This window comes from Taudactylus pleione, unplaced genomic scaffold, assembly GCF_031769625.1.
Source record: "Taudactylus pleione unplaced genomic scaffold, aTauple2 ptg000468l, whole genome shotgun sequence".
Classification (NCBI taxonomy): Eukaryota; Metazoa; Chordata; class Amphibia; order Anura; family Myobatrachidae; genus Taudactylus; species Taudactylus pleione.
In genome coordinates, this window is record NW_028284870.1 from 1,368,768 (window position 1) to 1,384,613 (window position 15,846).

The following is a 15,846-nucleotide window of genomic DNA, read 5'->3' on the forward strand; positions in this document are numbered from 1 at the left end:
GGGAGAGTCAGTGGTGATACATGGGCAGGCTGTGTGTCTGTGATGGGAGAGTCAGTGGTGATATGAGGACAGGCTGTGTGTCTGTGATGGGAGTGTAAGTGGTGATATATGGGCACGCTGTGTGTCTGTGATGGGAGTGTAAGTGGTGATGTATGGGCAGGCTGTGTGTCTATGATTGGAGAGTCAGTGGTGATATTTGGTGAGGCTGTGTGTCTGTGATGGAAGATCCAGTGGTGATATATGGGCAGGCTGTGTGTCTGTGATGGGAGAGTCAGTGGTGATATGAGGACAGGCTGAGTGTCTGTGATGGGAGTGTAAGTGGTGATATACTGTATGGGCAGGCTTTGTGTCTGTGATGGGAGAGTCAGTGGTGATATGCGAACAGGCTGTGTGTCTGTGATGGGAGAGTCAGTGGTGATATTTGGTCAGGCTGTGTGTCTCTGATGGGAGTGTAAGTGGTGATATATGGACTGGCTGTGTGTCTGTGATGGGAGAGTCAGTGGTGATATGTGGACAGGCTGTGTGACTGTGATGGGAGTGTAAGTGGTGATATGTGGACAGGCTGTGTGTCTGTGATGGGAGTGTAACTGGTGATATATGGGCAGGCTGTGTGTCTGTGATGGGAGAGTCAGTGGTGATATGCGGACAGGTTATGTGTCTGTGATGGGAGAGTAAGTGGTGATATGTGGGCAGGCTGTGTGTCTGTGATGGGAGTGTAAGTGGTGATATATGGGCAGGCTGTGTCTCTGTGATGGGAGAGTCAGTGGTGATATGTAGACAGGCTGTGTGTCTATGTTGGGAGAGTGAATGGTGATATGTGGACAGGCTGTGTGTCTGTGACGGGAGTGCAAGTGGTGATATATGGGCAGGCTGTGTGTCTGTGATGGGAGTGTCAGTGGTGATATGTGGACAGGCTGTGTGTCTGTGATGGGAATGCAAGTGGTGATATATGGTCAGGCTGTGTGTCTGTGATGGAAGTGGAAGTGGTGATATACTGTATGGGCAGGCTTTCTGTCTGTGATGGGAGAGTCAGTGGTGATATATGGGCAGGCTGTGTGTCTGTGATGGGAGAATCAGTGGTGATATATGGGCAGGCTGTGTGTCTGTGATGGGAGAGTCAGTGATGATATATGGGCAGGCTGTGTGTCTGTGATGGGAGAGTCAGTGGTGATATGAGGACAGGCTGTGTGTCTGTGATGGGAATGTAAGTGGTGATATGATGACAGGCTGTGTGTCTGTGATGGGAGAGTCAGTACTGATATATGGGCAGGCTGTGTGTCTGTGATGGGAGTGTAACTGGTGATATATGGGCAGGCTGTGTGTCTGTGATGGGAGAGTCCATGGTGATATGCGGACAGGTTGTGTGTCTGTGATGGGAGAGTCAGTGGTGATATGTGGACAGGCTGTGTGTCTGTGATGGGAGTGTAAGTGGTGATATATGGGCAGGCTGTGTGTCTCTGATGGGAGAGTCAGTGGTGATATATGGGCAGGCTGTGTATCTGTGATGGTAGTGTAAGTGGTGATATATGGGCAGGTTGTGTGTCTGTGATGGGAGTGATATGTGGTGATATATGGGCAGGCTGTGTGTCTGTGATGGGAGAGTCAGCGGTGATATGTAGACAGGCTGTGTGTCTGTGTAGGGAGAGTGAATGGTGATATGTGGACAGGCTGTGTGTCTGTGACGGGAGTGCAAGTGGTGATATATGGGCAGGCTGTGTGTCTGTGATGGGAGGGTAAGTGGTGATATACTGTATGGGCAGGCTTTGTGTCTGTGATGGGAGAGTCAGTGGTGATATATGGGCAGGCTGTGTGTCTGTGATGGGAGAGTCAGTGGTGATATGTGGGCAGGCTGTGTGTCTGTGATGGGAGAGTCAGTGGTGATATGAGGACAGGATGTGTGTCTGTGATGGGAGTGTAAGTGGTGATATATGGGCAGGCTGTGTGTCTGTGATGGGAGTGTAAGTGGTGATGTATGGGCAGGCTGTGTGTCTGTGATGGGAGAGTCAGTGGTGATATGAGGACAGGCTGTGTGTCTGTGATGGGAGAGTCAGTACTGATTTGTGGACAGGCTGTGTGTCTGTGATGGGAGTGTAAGTGGTGATATATGGGCAGGCTCGGTGTCTGTGATGGGAGAGTCAGTGGTGATATGTGGACAGGCTGTGTGTCTGTGATGGGAGAGTCAGTGGAGATATGTGGACAGGCTGTGTGACTGTGATGGGAGTGTAAGTGGTGATATGTGGACAGGCTGTGTGTCTGTGATGGGAGTGTAACTGGTGATATATGGGCAGGCTGTGTGTCTGTGATGGGAGAGTTAGTAGTGATATGAAGACAGGCTGTGTGTCTGTGATGGGAGAGTCAGTGGTGATATATGGACAGGCTGTGTGTCTGTGATGGGAGTGATATGTGGTGATATATGGGCAGGCTGTGTGTCTGTGATGGGAGAGTCAGTGGTGATATGTAGACAGGCTGTGTGTCTGTCTTGGGAGAGTGAATAATGATATGTGGACAGGCTGTGTGTCTGTGATGGGAGAGTCAGTGGTGATATGTGAACAGGCTGTGTGTCTGTGATGGGAGAGTCAGTGGTGATATTTGGTCAGGCTGTGTGTCTCTGATGGGAGTGTAAGTGGTGATATATGGACTGGCTGTGTGTCTGTGATGGGAGTGTAAGTGGTGATATATGGACAGGCTGTGTGTCTGTGATGGGAGTGATATGTGGTGATATATGGGCAGGCTGTGTGTCTGTGATGGGAGAGTCAGTGGTGATATGTAGACAGGCTGTGTGTCTGTCTTGGGAGAGTGAATGGTGATATGTGGACAGGCTGTGTGTCTGCGACGGGAGTGCAAGTGGTGATATATGGGCAGGCTGTGTGTCTGTGATGGGAGTGTCAGTAGTGATATGTGGACAGGCTGTGTGGCTGTGATGGGAGAGTCAGTGCTGATATGTGGACAGGCTGTGTGTCTGTGATGGGAATGTAACTGGTGATATATGGTCTGGCTGTTTGTCTGCGATGGGCGTGTAAGTGGTGATATAATGTATGGACAGGCTTTGTGTCTGTGATGGGAGAGTCAGTGGTGATATATGGGCAAGCTGTGTGTCTGTGATTGGAGAGTCAGTAGTGATATATGGGCAGGCTGTGTGTCTGTGATGGGAGAGTCAGTGGTGATATATGGGCAGGCTGTGTGTCTGTGATGGGAGAGTCAGTGGTGATATTTGGTCAGGCTGTGTGTCTGTGATGGGAGATTCAGTGGTGATAAATGGTCAGGCTGTGTGTCTGTGATGGGAGAGTCAGTGGTGATAAGAGGACATGCTGTGTGTCTGTGATGGGAGAGTCATTGTTGATATGTGGACAGGCTGTGTGCCTGTGATGGGAGCGTCAGTGGTGATTTGTGGACAGGCTGTGTGTCTGTGATGTGAGAGTCAGTGGTGATATGTGGACAGGCTGTGTGTCTGTGATGGGAATGTAAGTGGTGATATATGGTCAGGCTGTGTGTCTGTGATGGGAGTGTAAGTGGTGATATACTGTATGGGCAGGCTTTGTGTCTGTGATGGGAGAGTCAGTTGTGATATAAGGGCAGGCTGTGTGTCTGTGATGGGAGTGTCAGTGGTGATATATGGGCAGGCTGTGTGTCTGTGATGGGAGAGTCAGTGGTGATATATGGGCAGGCTGTGTGTCTGTGATGGGAGAGTCAGTGGTGATATGAGGACAGGCTGTGTGTCTGTGATGGGAGTGTAAGTGGTGATATATGGGCACGCTGTGTGTCTGTGATGGGAGTGTAAGTGGTGATGTATGGGCAGGCTGTGTGTCTGTGATGGAAGAGTCAGTGGTGATATTTGGTGAGGCTGTGTGTCTGTGATGGGAGATCCAGTGGTGATATATGGGTAGGCTGTGTGTCTGTGATGGGAGAGTCAGTGGTGATATGAGGACAGGCTGTGTTTCTGTGATGGGAGTGTAAGTGGTGATATACTGTATGGGCAAGCTTTGTGTCTGTGATGGGAGAGTCAGTGGTGATATGTAGACAGGCTGTGTGTCTGTCTTGGGAGAGTGAATGGTGATATGTGGACAAGCTGTGTGTCTGTGATGGGAGAGTCAGTGGTGATATGTGAACAGGCTGTGTGTCTGTGATGGGAGAGTCAGTGGTGATATTTGGTCAGACTGTGTGTCTCTGATGGGAGTGTAAGTGGTGATATATGGACTGGCTGTGTGTCTGTGATGGGAGAGTCAGTGGTGATATGTGGACAGGCTGTGTGTCTGTGATGGGAGTGTAACTGGTGATATATGGGCAGGCTGTGTGTCTGTGATGGGAGAGTCAGTGTTGATATGAGGACAGGCTGTGTGTCTGTGATGGGAGTGTAAGTGGTGATATGATGACAGGCTGTGTGTCTGTGATGGGAGAGTCAGTGGTGATATATGGGCAGGCTGTGTGTCTGTGATGGGAGTGTAACTGGTGATATATGGGCAGGCTGTGTGTCTGTGATGGGAGAGTCAGTGGTGATATGCGGACAGGTTGTGTGTCTGTGATGGGAGAGTCAGTGGTGATATGTGGACAGGCTGTGTGTCTGTGATGGGAGTGTAAGTGGTGATATATGGGCAGGCTGTGTGTCTCTGATGGGAGAGTCAGTGGTGATATATAAGCAGGCTGTGTGTCTGTGATGTGAGAGTCAGTGGTGATATATGGGCAGGCTGTGTGTCTGTGATGGGAGAGTCAGTGGTGATATGAGGACAGGCCGTGTGTCTGTGATGGGAGTGTAAGTGGTGATATATGGGCAGGCTGTGTGTCTGTGTTGGGAGAATCAGTGGTGATATATGGGCAGGCTGTGTGTCTGTGATGGTAGTGTAAGTGGTGATATATGGGCAGGTTGTGTGTCTGTGATGGGAGTGATATGTGGTGATATATGGGCAGGCTGTGTGTCTGTGATGGGAGAGTCTGCGGTGATATGTAGACAGGCTGTGTGTCTGTGTTGGGAGAGTGAATGGTGATATGTGGACAGGCTGTGTGTCTGTGACGGGAGTGCAAGTGGTGATATATGGGCAGGCTGTGTGTCTGTGATGGGAGTGTAAGTGGTGATATACTGTATGGGCAGGCTTTGTGTCTGTGATGGGAGAGTCAGTAGTGATATATGGGCAGGCTGTGTGTCTGTGATGGGAGAGTCAGTGGTGATATAGGGGCAGGCTGTGTGTCTGTGATGGGAGAGTCAGTGGTGATATGAGGACAGGTTGTGTGTCTGTGATGGGAGTGTAAGTGGTGATATATGGGCAGGCTGTGTGTCTGTGATGGGAGTGTAAGTGGTGATGTATGGGCAGGCTGTGAGTCTGTGATGGGAGAGTCAGTGGTGATATTTGGTCAGGCAGTGTGTCTGTGATGGGAGATTCAGTGGTGATATATGGGCAGGCTGTGTGTCTGTGATGGGAGAGTCAGTGGTGATATGAGGACAGGCTGTGTGTCTGTGATGGGAGAGTCAGTACTGATATGTGGACAGTCTGTGTGTCTGTGATGGGAGTGTAAGTGGTGATATATGGGCAGGCTCGGTGTCTGTGATGGGAGAGTCAGTGGTGATATGTGGACAGGCTGTGTGTCTGTGATGGGAGAGTCAGTGGTGATATGTGGACAGGCTGTGTGACTGTGGTGGGAGTGTAAGTGGTGATATGTGGACAGGCTGTGTGTCTGTGATGGGAGTGTAACTGGTGATATATGGGCAGGCTGTGTGTCTGTGATGGGAGAGTTAGTAGTGATATGAAGACAGGCTATGTGTCTGTGATGGGAGAGTCAGTGGTGATATATGGGCAGGCTGTGTGTCTGTGATGGGAGAGTCAGTGGTGATATGAGGACAGGCTGTGTGTCTGTGATGGGAGTGTAAGTGGTGATATATGGGCTGGCTGTGTGTCTGTGATGGGAGTGTAAGTGGTGATATATGGGCAGGCTGTGTGTCTGTGATGGGAGTGATATGTGGTGATATATGGGCAGGCTGTGTGTCTGTGATGGGAGAGTCAGTGGTGATATGTAGACAGGCTGTGTGTCTGTGTTGAGAGAGTGAATGGTGATATGTGGACAGGCTGTGTGTCTGTGACGGGAGTGCAAGTGGTGATATATGGGCAGGCTGTGTGTCTGTGATGGGAGAGTCAGTGGTGATATTTGGTCAGGCTGTGTGTCTGTGTTGGGAGATTCAGTGGTGATATATGAGCAGGCTGTGTGTCTGTGATGGGAGAGTCAGTGGTGATATGAGGACAGGCTGTGTGTCTGAGATGGGAGAGTCAGTGGTGATATGTGGACAGGCTGTGTGCCTGTGATGGGAGAGTCAGTGGTGATATGTGAACAGGCTGTGTGTCTGTGATGGGAGAGTCAGTGGTGATATGTGGACAGGCTGTGTGTCTGTGATGGAAATGTAAGTGGTGATATATGGTCAGGCTGTGTGTCTGTGATGGGAATGTAAGTGGTGATATATGGACTGGCTGTGTGTCTGTGATGGGAATGTAAGTGGTGATATATGGTCAGGCTGTGTGTCTGTGATGGGAGAGTCAGTGGTGATATGTGGACAGGCTGTTTGTCTGTGATGGGAATGTAAGTGGTGATATATGGTCAGGCTGTGTGTCTGTGATGGGAGTGTAAGTGGTGATATACTGTATGGGCAGGCTTTGTGTCTGTGATGGGAGAGTCAGTTGTGATATAAGGACAGGCTGTGTGTCTGTGATGCGAGTGTCAGTGGTGATATATGGGCAGGCTGTGTGTCTGTGATGGGAGAGTCAGTGGTGATATATGGGCAGGCTGTGTGTCTGTGATGGGAGAGTCAGTGGTGATATGAGGACAGGCTGTGTGTCTGTGATGGGAGTGTAAGTGGTGATATATGGGCACACTGTGTGTCTGTGATGGGAGTGTAAGTGGTGATGTATGGGCAGGTTGTGTGTCTGTGATGGGAGAGTCAGTGGTGATATTTGGTGAGGCTGTGTGTCTGTGATGGGAGATCCAGTGGTGATATATGGGCAGGCTGTGTGTCTGTGATGGGAGAGTCAGTGGTGATATGAGGACAGGCTGTGTGTCTGTGATGGGAGTGTAAGTGGTGATATATGGGCACGCTGTGTGTCTGTGATGGGAGTGTAAGTGGTGATGTATGGGCAGGCTGTGTGTCTGTGATGGGAGAGTCAGTGGTGATATTTGGTGAGGCTGTGTGTCTGTGATGGGAGATCCAGTGGTGATATATGGGCAGGCTGTGTGTCTGTGATGGGAGAGTCAGTGGTGATATGAGGACAGGCTGTGTGTCTGTGATGGGAGAGTCAGTAGTGAGATGAGGACCGGCTGTGTGTCTGTGATGGGAGAGTCAGCAGTGATATGTAGACAGGCTGTGTGTCTGTGTTGGGAGAGTGAATGGTGATATGTGGACAGGCTGTGTGTCTGTGACGGGAGTGCAAGTGGTGATATATGGGCAGGCTGTGTGTCTGTGATGGGAGTGTAAGTGGTGATATACTGTATGGGCAGGCTTTGTGTCTGTGATGGGAGAGTCAGTGGTGATATATGGACAGGCTGTGTGTCTGTGATGGGAGAGTCAGTGGTGATATAGGGGCAGGCTGTGTGTCTGTGATGGGAGAGTCAGTGGTGATATGAGGACAGGATGTGTGTCTGTGATGGGAGTGTAAGTGGTGATATATGGGCAGGCTGTGTGTCTGTGATGGGAGTGTAAGTGGTGATGTATGGGCAGGCTGTGAGTCTGTGATGGGAGAGTCAGTGGTGATATTTGGTCAGGCAGTGTGTCTGTGATGGGAGATTCAGTGGTGATATATGGGCAGGCTGTGTGTCTGTGATGGGAGAGTCAGTGGTGATATGAGGACAGGCTGTGTGTCTGTGATGGGAGAGTCAGTACTGATATGTGGACAGGCTGTGTGTCTGTGATGGAGTGTAAGTGGTGATATATGGGATGGCTCGGTGTCTGTGATGGGAGAGTCAGTGGTGATATGTGGACAGGCTGTGTGTCTGTGATGGGAGAGTCAGTGGTGATATGTGGACAGGCTGTGTGACTGTGATGGGAGTGTAAGTGGTGATATGTGGACAGGCTGTGTGTCTGTGATGGGAGTGATATGTGGTGATATATGGGCAAGCTGTGTGTCTGTGATGGGAGAGTCAGTGGTGATATGTAGACAGGCTGTGTGTCTGTGTTGAGAGAGTGAATGGTGATATGTGGACAGGCTGTGTGTCTGTGACGGGAGTGCAAGTGGTGATATATGGGCAGGCTGTGTGTCTGTGATGGGAGAGTCAGTGGTGATATTTGGTCAGGCTGTGTGTCTGTGTTGGGAGATTCAGTGGTGATATATGAGCAGGCTGTGTGTCTGTGATGGGAGAGTCAGTGGTGATATGAGGACAGGCTGTGTGTCTGAGATGGGAGAGTCAGTGGTGATATGTGGACAGGCTGTGTGCCTGTGATGGGAGAGTCAGTGGTGATATGTGAACAGGCTGTGTGTCTGTGATGGGAGAGTCAGTGGTGATATGTGGACAGGCTGTGTGTCTGTGATGGAAATGTAAGTGGTGATATATGGTCAGGCTGTGTGTCTGTGATGGGAATGTAAGTGGTGATATATGGACTGGCTGTGTGTCTGTGATGGGAGTGTAAGTGGTGATATATGGTCAGGCTGTGTGTCTGTGATGGGAGAGTCAGTGGTGATATGTGGACAGGCTGTTTGTCTGTGATGGGAATGTAAGTGGTGATATATGGTCAGGCTGTGTGTCTGTGATGGGAGTGTAAGTGGTGATATACTGTATGGGCAGGCTTTGTGTCTGTGATGGGAGAGTCAGTTGTGATATAAGGGCAGGCTGTGTGTCTGTGATGCGAGTGTCAGTGGTGATATATGGGCAGGCTGTGTGTCTGTGATGGGAGAGTCAGTGGTGATATATGGGCAGGCTGTGTGTCTGTGATGGGAGAGTCAGTGGTGATATGAGGACAGGCTGTGTGTCTGTGATGGGAGTGTAAGTGGTGATATATGGGCACACTGTGTGTCTGTGATGGGAGTGTAAGTGGTGATGTATGGGCAGGCTGTGTGTCTGTGATGGGAGAGTCAGTGGTGATATTTGGTGAGGCTGTGTGTCTGTGATGGGAGATCCAGTGGTGATATATGGGCAGGCTGTGTGTCTGTGATGGGAGAGTCAGTGGTGATATGAGGACAGGCTGTGTGTCTGTGTTGGGAGTGTAAGTGGTGATATATGGGCACGCTGTGTGTCTGTGATGGGAGTGTAAGTGGTGATGTATGGGCAGGCTGTGTGTCTGTGATGGGAGAGTCAGTGGTGATATTTGGTGAGGCTGTGTGTCTGTGATGGGAGATCCAGTGGTGATATATGGGCAGGCTGTGTGTCTGTGATGGGAGAGTCAGTGGTGATATGAGGACAGGCTGTGTGTCTGTGATGGGAGAGTCAGTAGTGAGATGAGGACCGGCTGTGTGTCTGTGATGGGAGAGTCAGCAGTGATATGTAGACAGGCTGTGTGTCTGTGTTGGGAGAGTGAATGGTGATATGTGGACAGGCTGTGTGTCTGTGACGGGAGTGCAAGTGGTGATATATGGGCAGGCTGTGTGTCTGTGATGGGAGTGTAAGTGGTGATATACTGTATGGGCAGGCTTTGTGTCTGTGATGGGAGAGTCAGTGGTGATATATGGACAGGCTGTGTGTCTGTGATGGGAGAGTCAGTGGTGATATAGGGGCAGGCTGTGTGTCTGTGATGGGAGAGTCAGTGGTGATATGAGGACAGGATGTGTGTCTGTGATGGGAGTGTAAGTGGTGATATATGGGCAGGCTGTGTGTCTGTGATGGGAGTGTAAGTGGTGATGTATGGGCAGGCTGTGAGTCTGTGATGGGAGAGTCAGTGGTGATATTTGGTCAGGCAGTGTGTCTGTGATGGGAGATTAAGTGGTGATATATGGGCAGGCTGTGTGTCTGTGATGGGAGAGTCAGTGGTGATATGAGGACAGGCTGTGTGTCTGTGATGGGAGAGTCAGTACTGATATGTGGACAGGCTGTGTGTCTGTGATGGAGTGTAAGTGGTGATATATGGGCTGGCTCGGTGTCTGTGATGGGAGAGTCAGTGGTGATATGTGGACAGGCTGTGTGTCTGTGATGGGAGAGTCAGTGGTGATATGTGGACAGGCTGTGTGACTGTGATGGGAGTGTAAGTGGTGATATGTGGACAGGCTGTGTGTCTGTGATGGGAGTGTAACTGGTGATATATGGGCAGGCTGTGTGTCTGTGATGGGAGAGTTAGTAGTGATATGAGGACAGGCTGTGTGTCTGTGATGGGAGAGTCAGTGGTGATATATGGGCAGGCTGTGTGTCTGTGATGGGAGAGTCAGTGGTGATATGAGGACAGGCTGTGTGTCTGTGATGGGAGTGTAAGTGGTGATATATGGGCAGGCTGTGTGTCTGTGATGGGAGTGATATGTGGTGATATATGGGCATGCTGTGTGTCTGTGATGGGAGAGTCAGTGGTGATATGTAGACAGGCTGTGTGTCTGTGTTGGGACAGTGAATGGTGATAAGTGGACAGGCTGTGTGTCTGTGACGGGAGTGCAAGTGGTGATATATGGGCAGGCTGTGTGTCTGTGATGGGAGTTTCAGTAGTGATATGTGGACAGGCTGTGTGCCTGTGATGGGAGAGTCAGTGGTGATATGTGGACAGGCTGTGTGTCTGTGATGGGAGAGTCAGTGGTGATATGTGGACAGGCTGTGTGTCTGTGATGGGAATGTAAGTGGTGATATATGGTCAGGCTGTGTGTCTGTGATGGGAGTGTAAGTGGTGATATACTGTATGGGCAGGCTGTGTGTCTGTGATGGGAGAGTCAGTGGTGATATATGGGCAGGATGTGTGTCTGTGATGGGAGAGTCAGTGGTGATATATGGGCAGGCTGTGTGTCTGTGATGGGAGAGTCAGTGATGATATATGGGCAGGCTGTGTGTCTGTGATGGGAGGGTCAGTGGTGAATTGAGGACAGGCTGTGTGTCTGTGATGGGAGTGTAAGTGGTGATATATGGGCAGGCTGTGTGTCTGTGATGGGAGTGTAAGTGGTGATGTATGGGCAGGCTGTGTGTCTGTGATGGGAGAGTCAGTGGTGATATTTGGTCAGGCTGTGTGTCTGTGTTGGGAGATTCAGTGGTGATATAAGAGCAGGCTGTGTGTCTGTGATGGGAGAGTCAGTGGTGATATGAGGACAGGCTGTGTGTCTGAGATGGGAGAGTCAGTGGTGATATGTGGACAGGCTGTGTGCCTGTGATGGGAGAGTCAGTGGTGATATGTGAACAGGCTGTGTGTCTGTGATGGGAGAGTCAGTGGTGATATGTGGACAGGCTGTGTGTCTGTGATGGAAATGTAAGTGGTGATATATGGACTGGCTGTGTGTCTGTGATGGGAGTGTAAGTGGTGATATATGGACAGGCTGTGTGTCTGTGATGGGAGTGATATGTGGTGATATATGGGCAGGCTGTGTGTCTGTGATGGGAGAGTCAGTGGTGATATGTAGACAGGCTGTGTGTCTGTCTTGGGAGAGTGAATGGTGATATGTGGACAGGCTGTGTGTCTGTGATGGGAGAGTCAGTGGTGATATGTGAACAGGCTGTGTGTCTGTGATGGGAGAGTCAGTGGTGATATTTGGTCAGGCTGTGTGTCTGTAATGGGAGTGTAAGTGGTGATATATGGACAGGCTGTGTGTCTGTGATGGGAGTGATGTGTGGTGATATATGGGCAGGCTGTGTGTCTGTGATGGGAGAGTCAGTGGTGATATGTAGACAGGCTGTGTGTCTGTCTTGGAGAGTGAATGGTGATATGAGGACAGGCTGTGTGTCTGCGACGGGAGTGCAAGTGGTGATATATTGGCAGGCTGTGTGTCTGTGATGGGAGAGTCAGTGGTGATATGTGGACAGGCTGTGTGTCTGTGATGGGAATGTAAGTGGTGATATATGGTCAGGCTGTGTGTCTGTGATGGGAGTGTAAGTGGTGATATACTGTATGGGTAGGCTTTGTGTCTGTGATGGGAGAGTCAGTGGTGATATATGGGCAGGCTGTGTGTCTGTGATTGGAGAGTCAGTAGTGATATATGGGCAGGCTGTGTGTATGTGATGGGAGAGTCAGTGGTGATATATGGGCAGGCTGTGTGTCTGTGATGGGAGAGTCAGTGGTGATATTTCGTCAGGCTGTGTGTCTGTGATGGGAGATTCAGTGGTGATAAATGGGCAGGCTGTGTGTCTGTGATGGGAGAGTCAGTGGTGATAAGAGGACATGCTGTGTGTCTGTGATGGGAGAGTCATTGTTGATATGTGGACAGGCTGTGTGCCTGTGATGGGAGCGTCAGTGGTGATTTGTGGACAGGCTGTGTGTCTGTGATGGGAGAGTCAGTGGTGATATGTGGACAGGCTGTGTGTCTGTGATGGGAATGTAAGTGGTGATATATGGTCAGGCTGTGTGTCTGTAATGGGAGTGTAAGTGGTGATATACTGTATGGGCAGGCTTTGTGTCTGTGATGGGAGAGTCAGTTGCGATATATGGGCAGGCTGTGTGTCTGTGATGGGAGTGTCAGTGATGATATATGGGCAGGCTGTGTGTCTGTGATGGGAGAGTCAGTGGTGATATATGGGCAGGCTGTGTGTCTGTGATGGGAGAGTCAGTGGTGATATGAGGACAGGCTGTGTGTCTGTGATGGGAGTGTAAGTGGTGATATATGGGCACGCTGTGTATCTGTGATGGGAGTGTAAGTGGTGATGTATGGGCAGGCTGTGTGTCTGTGATGGGAGAGTCAGTGGTGATATTTGGTGAGGCTGTGTGTCTGTGATGGGAGATCCAGTGGTGATATATGGGCAGGCTGTGTGTCTGTGATGGGAGAGTCAGTGGTGATATGAGGACAGGCTGTGTGTCTGTGATGGGAGAGTCAGTAGTGATATGAGGACAGGCTGTGTGTCTGTGATGGGAGTGTAAGTGGTGATATATGGGCAGGCTGTGTGTCTGTGATGGGAGTGTAAGTGGTGGTATATGGACAGGCTGTGTGTCTGTGATGGTAGAGTCAGTGGTGATTTATGGGCAGGCTGTGTGTCTGTGATGGGAGAGTCAGTGGTGATATGAGGGCAGGCTGTGTGTCTGTGTTGGGAGTGTAAGTGGTGATATATGGTCCGGCTGTGTTTCTGTGATGGGAGTGTAAGTGGTGATATATGGGCAGGCTGTGTGTCTGTGATGGGAGTGTAAGTGGTGATATATGGACAGGCTGTGTGTCTGTGATGGGAGAGTCAGTGGTGATATATGGGCAGGCTGTGTGTCTGTGATTGGAGAGTCAGTAGTGATATATGGGCAGGCTGTGTGTCTGTGATGGGAGAGTCAGTGGTAATATATGGGCAGGCTGTGTGTCTGTGATGGGAGAGTCAGTGGTGATATTTGGTCAGGCTGTGTGTCTGTGATGGGAGATTCAGTGGTGATAAAAGGGCAGGCTGTGTGTCTGTGATGGGAGAGTCAGTGGTGATAAGAGGACATGCTGTGTGTCTGTGATGGGAGAGTCATTGTTGATATGTGGACAGGCTGTGTGCCTGTGATGGGAGCATCAGTGGTGATTTGTGGACAGGCTGTGTGTCTGTGATGGGAGAGTCAGTGGTGATATGTGGACAGGCTGTGTGTCTGTGATGGGAATGTAAGTGGTGATATATGGTCAGGCTGTGTGTCTGTGATGGGAGTGTTATTGGTGATATACTGTATGGGCAGGCTTTGTGTCTGTGGTGGGAGAGTCAGTTGTGATATATGGGCAGGCTGTGTGTCTGTGATGGGAGTGTCAGTGGTGATATATGGGCAGGCTGTGTGTCTGTGATGGGAGAGTCAGTGGTGATATATGGGCAGGCTGTGTGTCTGTGATGGGAGAGTCAGTGGTGATATGAGGACAGGCTGTGTGTCTGTGATGGGAGTGTAAGTGGTGATATATGGGCACGCTGTGTGTCTGTGATGGGAGTGTAAGTGGTGATGTATGGGCAGGCTGTGTGTCTGTGATGGGAGAGTCAGTGGTGATATTTGGTGAGGCTGTGTGTCTGTGATGGGAGATCCAGTGGTGATATATGGGCAGGCTGTGTGTCTGTGATGGGAGAGTCAGTGGTGATATGAGGACAGGCTGTGTGTCTGTGATGGAAGAGTCAGTAGTGATATGAGGACAGGCTGTGTGTCTGTGATGGGAGTGTAAGTGGTGGTATATGGACAGGCTGTGTGTCTGTGATGGGAGAGTCAGTGGTGATATATGGGCAGGCTGTGTGTCGGTGATGGGAGAGTCAGTGGTGATATGAGGGCAGGCTGTGTGTCTGTGTTGGGAGTGTAAGTGGTGATATATGTGCCGGCTGTGTGTCTGTGATGGGAGTGTAAGTGGTGATATATGGGCAGGCTGTGTGTCAGTGATGGGAGTGTAAGTGGTGATATATGGACAGGCTGTGTGTCTGTGATGGGAGAGTCAGTGGTGATATATGGGCACACTGTGTGTCTGTGATGGGTGTCAGTGGTGATATATGGGCAGGCTGTGTGTCTGTGATGGGAGAGTCAGTGGTGATATGAGGACAGGCTGCGTGTCTGTGATGGGAGAGTCAGTGGTGATATATGGGCAGGCTGTGTGTCTGTGATGGGAGAGTCAGTGGTGATATATGGACACCCTGTGTGTCTGTGATGGGAGAGTCAGTGGTGATATATGGGCAGGCAGTGTGTCTGTGATGGGAGTCAGTGGTGATATATGGGCAGGCTGTGTGTCTGTGATGGGATAGTCAGTGGTGATATGAGGACAGACTGCGTGTCTGTGATGGGATTGTAAGTGGTGATATATGTGCAGGCTGTGTGTCTGTGATGGGAGTGTAAGTGGTGATATATGGGCAGGCTGTGTGTCTGTGATGGGAGAGTCAGTGGTGATATGAGGACAGGCTGTGTGTCTGTGATGGGAGAGTCAATGGTGATATGAGGACAGGCTGTATGTCTGTGATGGGAGTGTAAGTGGTGATATATGGACGGGCTGTGTATCTGTGATGGGAGAGTCAGTGGTGATATATGGACAGGCTGTGTGTCTGTGATGGGAGATTCAGTGGTGATATGAGGACAGGCTGTGTGTCTGTGTTGGGAGTGTAAGTGGTGATATATGGGCCAGCTGTGTGTCTGTGATGGGAGTGTAAGTGGTGATATATGGGCAGTCTGTGTTTCTGTGATGGGAGAGTCAGTGGTGATATATGGACAGGCTGTGTGTCTATGATGGGAGTGTAAGTGGTGATATATGGGCAGGCTGTGTGTCTGTGATGGGAGTGTAAGTGGTGATATATGGGCAGGCTGTGTGTCTGTGATGGGAGTGTAAGTGGTGATATACTGTATGGGCAGGCTTTGTGTCTGTGGTGGGAGAGTCAGTTGTGATATATGGGCAGGCTGTGTGTCTGTGATGGGAGTGTCAGTGGTGATATATGGGCAGGCTGTGTGTCTGTGATGGGAGAGTCAGTGGTGATATATGGGCAGGCTGTGTGTCTGTGATGGGAGAGTCAGTGGTGATATGAGGACAGGCTGTGTGTCTGTGATGGGAGTGTAAGTGGTGATATATGGGCACGCTGTGTGTCTGTGATGGGAGTGTAAGTGGTGATGTATGGGCAGGCTGTGTGTCTGTGATGGGAGAGTCAGTGGTGATATTTGGTGAGGCTGTGTGTCTGTGATGGGAGATCCAGTGGTGATATATGGGCAGGCTGTGTGTCTGTGATGGGAGAGTCAGTGGTGATATGAGGACAGGCTGTGTGTCTGTGATGGGAGAGTCAGTAGTGATATGAGGACAGGCTGTGTGTCTGTGATGGGAGTGTAAGTGGTGGTATATGGACAGGCTGTGTGTCTGTGATGGGAGAGTCAGT